Below are 6,706 nucleotides of genomic sequence, written 5' to 3'. Positions count from 1 at the left end.
CGCCCGCCACAACGCCCGGCTATTTTTTGGTTGCAGCCGTCATTGTTGTTTGGCGGGTCTGGGCTGGGGATTTGAACCCTCCACCTTAGGTGTACGTGGCTGGCGCCTTAGCCGGTTGAGCTATAGGCGCCGAGCCTGTATTTAGTTCTAATGCCTAAGAAATAGCTAAGTAAAATGCTTGATTTGCTGTTTCTTGATTTGTTCATTTAGTTACCCTTTAATTTCATGTCATGATTAGCACGATACAGCACACGCTGCAACATCCCTTTAAAGTCTCCTAAATTTGCCTTTGTAATTTCAGACATACCTTGTTTCTTTTGTTAACACTGCTGGACATAGAGTAAGATGAGAGGCATTCTTCTCAGACACACAATTTAAGGACTCAAAAAAATACTCAAGATTTGCATTAATGCAATACTTTTTATTTATTTATTTTTTTACTTCTCACCCTCAGTAGAGTGCTGTGGCATCATAGCTCACAGCAACCTGGGCTCAAGGCATTCTCTTGCCTCAGCCTCTCTAGTAGCTGGGACTACAGGCATCTGCCACAACACCAAACTATTTTTAGAGATGAGATCTCAGTCTCCAGTTAACCTAACCTGCCTCAGCCTCCTAGAGTGCTAGGATGACAGGTTGGGGGGGAGGGGGTTTTTCAGAGACAGGTCTTGTTCTCTCTGTCCTCAAGGCTAGAATGTAGTGACATGTTCATACTGTGTTTCCTGAAAATAAGACCTACCCCAAAAATAAGCCCTAGCAGGATTTCTATGCATTTGTTAAATATAAGCCCTACCCCAATAATAAGACCTAGTGATGGGCATGGCTATGCAGCGTATGCATTTTGGTGCAGAGAGGAAGACATCCCCTGAAAATGAGCCCTAGTGTGTCTTGAGAAAACATAAATATAAGACAGTGTCTTATTTTGGGGGAAACACAGTAGCTGTAATCTCAAACTCTTTGGCATAAGAAATCCCCTGGCCCCAGCCTTCCCTACAGGTGCCTGCCTAATTTTTGAAAAAAAAGTCAGTCTCACTTGGTCACCCTCTGTAGAGTGCTGTGGCATCTTAATTTACAGCAACCTCAAACTCTTGGGCTCAAGCAATCCTTTTGCCTCAGCCTCTCAAGTAGCTGGGACTACAGGCATCTGCCACAACACGTGGCTGTTTTTTAGAAACAAGGTCTCACTCTTGATGGGGCCGGTCTCAAACTTGTGAGTTTAGGCAATCCACCCACCTCAGCCTCCCAAGTGCTGTGATTACAAGCATGAGCCACAGCGCCCAGCCTGAAATTTTTTGTAAAGATGTGGCCTTGATAGGTTACCTAAGCATGGTTTTGAACTGCTAGCCTCAGGGGATCTTCTCGCCTCTTTCTCTCAAAGTGCTGGGATTGTGGGAGTCAGCCACTGAGCCTGGCTGATGCAACATTTTTTTTTGAGACAAGAGCCTCAAGCTGTCCTCCTGGGTAGATTGCTGTGACATCACAGCTCACAACAACTACTTCCAATTCCTGAGCTCAAGCGATTCTCCTGCCTCTGCCCCCCAAGTAGCTGGGACTACAGGCACCGGCCACAACACCCAGCTATTTTTTGGTTGCAGCCATCATTGTTGTTTTCGCGGGCCCAGGCTGGATTCAAACCCGCCAGCTCAGATGTATGTGGCTGGTACTTTAGCTGCTTAAGCCATAGGCACTGAACCTGATGCAACATTTTTAAAAATTAAAATTATGGGCTCTGCGCCCGTAGCACAGTGGTTACCATGCTGGCCACATGTATCAAGGCTGGCGGGTTCAAATCCAGCCCAGCCCAGCTAAACAACAATGACAACTGCAACAAAAAAATAGCCGGGCATTGTAGTGGGCATCTGGAGTCCCAGCTACTCGGGAAGCTGAGGCAGTAGGATCACTTGAGCCCCAGTTTGAGGTTGCTGTGAGCTATGATGACATCATGGCACTCTACCCAGGGCAACAGAGTGAGACTGTCTTTAAAAAAAAAAAATTGTAACAGTCAATATATACTGATAACAAAAGATGAATACAGATCACATTGAGCACCTCTTGTAATTACTGAAGTCAAATGGGACTTGAGTATTACAAATTTAATGTTTTTATTTCCTTTCTTAAAATGCATAGCACTGTCTGTATAACCAACCAGCACAAGCTATTCATCAGACAAAGCTGAGCTCATTGCTAAAGTAAAGGAGAATACTACTTGACAGTGCTTTGGCAGTATCCCAGAGAGAGGAAGGTCAGATCAGAATTTATTGAGGATTAGAAGTTTGGTTTAAGGCAGGTCTTTCAGTTAAAGGTCTTGATTAATATTAGGTAAGAACCATAGTCCACAATTGGTGCAAACAGCCAGGTAGGGGAATTTGGAAGAATCCCAGCAGACAAACAGTCTGTTGATGTTCAAACCATTTGCCTGGGCGGGTCAGTCCAGAAGAGTAAAGAACTGCTAATGAAGGCAGAGTTCAGGCATAGCCATGTTACATAGGCAGTAAGGGTGGCTTTGGTTCTTCACCATTCCAGCTGGGTTTGGGTAGATGGTTTTGGCTTTCACTCTCTTCTTCATGAATCTATTCATCCATGTAAGAAATATTAATAATAGGGCGCGCCTGTGGCTCAGTGAGTAGGGCGCCGGCCACATGTACTGAGGGTGGCAGGTTCAAACCCTGCCCTAGCCAAACTACAACAAAAAAATAGCCCGGTGTTGTGGTGGGTGCCTGTAGTCTCAGCTACTTGGGAGGCTGAGGCAAGACATTCACCTAAGCCCAGGAGCTGGAGCTTCCTGTGAGCTGTGACGCCACAACACTCTACGAGGGCGATAAAGTGAAACAGTCTCTACAAAAAAAAAAAAGATTGAGTTATTTTGTTCAAACTGGGTCCAAACAAGGCCCACTTGTTGTAGCTGATAGATAGATATGAATCTTAAGACTCTTTTTTTTTTAATTAAATCATAGCTGTGGGGCAGCGTCTGTGGCTCAAAGGAGTACGGCACTGGCCCCATATACCGGAGGTGGTGGGTTCAAACCTAGCCCCGGCCAAAAACTGTAAATCATAGCTGTGTACATTAATGCAAACATGGGGTACGACGTGCTCATTTTACACACAATCTGAAATGCTTTCATCAAACTGGTCACGATCGCCTTCACAGCATTTTCTTAGTTATTGTGTTAAGGCATTTATATTCTACACCTAGTAAATTTTACATGTACCCTGTTTGTTTGTTTTTTTAAATTTATTGTTGGGGATTCATTGAGGGTATAAGAAACCAGGTTTCACTGATTGCATTTGTTAGGTAAAGTCCCTCTTACAGTTGTGCCTTGCCATCTTAAGCCTCTTTTGATATGTGGTTTCCCTATACATTTTTTCTTTTTCAAGGCTGTGTCATTTTTCCTGAATTTCTCATGATTTTATTATTTCCATGATATCTCTGAGTTGCTCCCTTTTCTGTATTTTTTTGTAACCTGACTATTAGATTTAGAGGAGGCATTATTAGATTCAGATTTGAGGTTTCAGCAGAAACTATTCCCTATGTCATGGCATATTTTCCATTTTAAAGCATCATTCTTATTGGTAGAAAGAGATTAGATATTTGACAAAGGTAGGCTAATAAAGACTTGGGCTGGGGTGGTGACCAGGGAGTGAATAGATTTCACTATCCAGTTTGCGATTGTGGGACAGAAAGAAAGTGATCCTTTTCCTTTTTATCATAAAGGGTCATGGCCAATGTACACCTCTACAACAAAAGAGAAATTAACGAGAGAAAAGCAAAACAAATTTGTCATATGCACAAGTGTGCTCGAGAGTCATGTATGAAAACTCACTTGGGTGTTCCGGCTCACACCTGTAATCCCAGCACTTTGGGAGGCCAAGGTGAGAGGATTGTTTAAGCGCAGGACTTTGAGACCAGCTAGGGCAATAAGACTCTGTCTCTACAGACAGTTTTCTTAAAAATTAGCCAGGAGGCTCAGCGCCTGTGGCTCAAATGGCTAAGGCACCAGCCACATACACCTAAGGTGGCGGGTTCAAATCCAGCCCAGGCCGCCAAACAATGTTGGCTGGCTGCAACCAAAAAATAGCCAGGCGTTGTGGCAGGTGCCTGTGGTCCCAGCTACTTGGGAGGCTGAGGCAGGAGACTCACTTGAGCCCAGGAGTTGGAGGTTGCTGTGAGCTGTGATGCCATGATGCCACAGCACTCTACCCAGGAGGACAGCTTGAGGCTCTGTCTCAAAAAAAGAAAAAAAAAGCCAGGAATGGTGATACATGTCTGTAGTCCTAGGTACTAGGGACGCTGAGGCAGGAGGATTGGTTGAGCCCATGAGTTGGAGGCTACAATGAGCTGTGACCATGCCACTGCACTCAACCTGGGCAACAGAGTGACCCTGTCCCCCTCCCAAAAAGGAAGACAACTCAAAGGGCCAGATGCTTGACACTTAAATACCCTTTTCATTGGGGAGAGGGAATTGGGGGTGAATGTGGGTAATTCTGCAAGGTAAATGATCATTAGGGAGAATGAATGGACAAAAATTAGTTTGCAAATGATCTTCTTGGAATTTGAGCTTCCAACAGGTATATCTCTGCCTTCTTCGGTCTTCTTTTTTTCTTTTATACACAGGCACACACATATATTTGGGGGGTTTTTTTTGTTTGTTTATTTGTTTTAGAGACAGAGTCTCACTTTATCACCTTCGGTAGAGTGCTGTGGCATCACAGCTTACAGCAACCTCCAACTCCTGGGCTTAGGTGATTCTCTTGCCTCAGCCTCCCTAGTAGCTGGGACTACAGGCACCTGCCACAATGCCCAGCTATTTTTTGGTTGCAGTGCAGCTGGGGCCAGGTTTGAACCTACCACCCTCAGTATATGGGGCTGCCGCCCTACTCACTGAGCCACAGGCACTGCCCATACACATATATATTTGTTTTTTCAGGTTTGTTTGTTTGTTTGTTTGAGACTGGTTTTTGCTCTTTGCTCTTTGCCCAGGCTTGTCTCCAATTTCTGGGTTTAAGCCATCCTCTGGTTTCAGCCTCCTGAGAAGCTGGGATTATAGGTCAACGCCAACACACCTGGCTCAGTCTTCTCTATTAAAATAGATAATGAGATTGTAGGGGCAGGGTTGAAGGCAATCGTATTTCTCTTTGGGATCTGGTTTCTAGGTAGATGAGGAAACTTCAGAGAACAGCTTCATCTTGTGCTTTGGGAGGGACAGGATGGAAGGGGAGGTTGTCAGAGAGACCTTGAGGCTGCGTTTTTAGTTTAACACGTCAAAGAGATGTATTTTGGGCTGTCGGGTTTTGATCCCTAGCAAGCTCTAGCTGACATAAACTTGTGATGGATTGGACGAGCCATCAGAGAATATGGTGCTGCTGGGGCTCAGAAAACAGTACCCCCAAAGGAAGGCCTCAGGAGCAGCCTCGGACGCATACGTTTTTCCCTGACCTTCTTCTGCCCTGCTGCCTCTCAGTCCCATCCTCCCCTGAAGCAAGCCATAGATAGTAGAATCCCTCTCCCTGAGGCAAACTGTAGAAACCAAAACCCTTTCCCCCCAAGCCAGCCATAAAACCTAAGTGTTCCTGTGTAAAAATTGCCCATAAAGAACTTATCTGACCTACCTTGTTTGACTGTGGGACATAAGGCTCCCATTTCAGAAAGGGTCCTGGTCCACACCCCAGAGGAAAAGAATGCTGCCCAGACCTAGAGGAATCTAGACAGACAGGCCTTCTGGGCTTCCTCGGCTCAGTCTCTTAGCACTGAAGCTTACCCTTTTATCCAGTCATCCTTCTGCACAGCTGTTCATACTTTGTTGAACCTAAACAAAAAAGTGGAAAACCTCCCCTTTATCTTGGGTCTTCATTCTAAAGGGTGCTGTGTATACATGGTAAATAAATTTGAATTTTTTTTTCTCCTATTAATTGGTGAATTTTCAGTGAGCCTCGGCCCCTACAATGCTAATAGAGATGGTGATGGTGAGGGACAGGATTGGAGATGGTATTTATTATTTATTTATTTATTTATTTATTTTTGGCCAGGGCTGGGTTTGAACCTGCCACTTCAGGCATATGGGGCCAGTGCCCTACTCCTTTGAGCCACAGGCGCCGCCCTATTCATTTATTTTGAGACAGAATCTCCCCCTATTGCCCTGGGTAGAGTGCTGTGGCATCATAGTTTGTGGGCACCACAAACTTTTGGGCCCAAGTGATCCTCTTGCCTCAGCCTCTTGAGTAGCTGGGGCTACAGGCACCCTTCAGGACTAGTTTTTAGAGATGGGGTCTCACTCTTGCTCAGGCTGGTCTCAAACTCCCAAGCTCAAGCAATCCACTTACCTTGGTCTCCCAGCGTGCTAGGATTATAGGTGTGAGCCCCCAAGCCTGGCCCAGAGATGGCATTTAAAACCGGAACTCAGAAGGCTAGGCAAGGTGGCTCACACCTGGAATTCTAGCACCCTGGGAGGCTGAAGCAGAATAATTGCCTGAGCTCATGAGTTTGAGACCAGCCTGAGCCAGAGCAACACCCCATCTCTAAAAATAGCCAAGCATTGTAGGGGGTACCTTTAGTCCCAGCTGCTTGGGAGGCTGAGGCAAGAGAATTACTTGAGCCCAAGAGTTTGAGGTTGCTGTGAGCTGTGATGCCGTGCACTCTACCAGGGGTGACAAAGTGAGACTCTGTCTCAACAAAATAATAAGGCTCGGCGCCTATAGCTCAACCGGCTAAGGC

The 6,706-nt window shown here is 45.5% G+C and overlaps 1 protein-coding gene across 3 annotated transcripts in view; it reads left to right on the top strand.

Moving 5' to 3' along the window:
• TEN1 (TEN1, CST complex subunit) overlaps nucleotides 1–6,706 on the top strand; it is a 28,416-nt gene that overhangs the window by 1,265 nt on the left and 20,445 nt on the right. The gene's annotated exons all lie outside the window — the stretch shown is intronic.

The sequence above is a fragment of the Otolemur garnettii genome, unplaced genomic scaffold, assembly GCF_000181295.1.
Source record: "Otolemur garnettii isolate 467f Iridium unplaced genomic scaffold, OtoGar3 scaffold00018, whole genome shotgun sequence".
Classification (NCBI taxonomy): Eukaryota; Metazoa; Chordata; class Mammalia; order Primates; family Galagidae; genus Otolemur; species Otolemur garnettii.
This window is presented reverse-complemented; position numbering and strand designations above follow the sequence as displayed.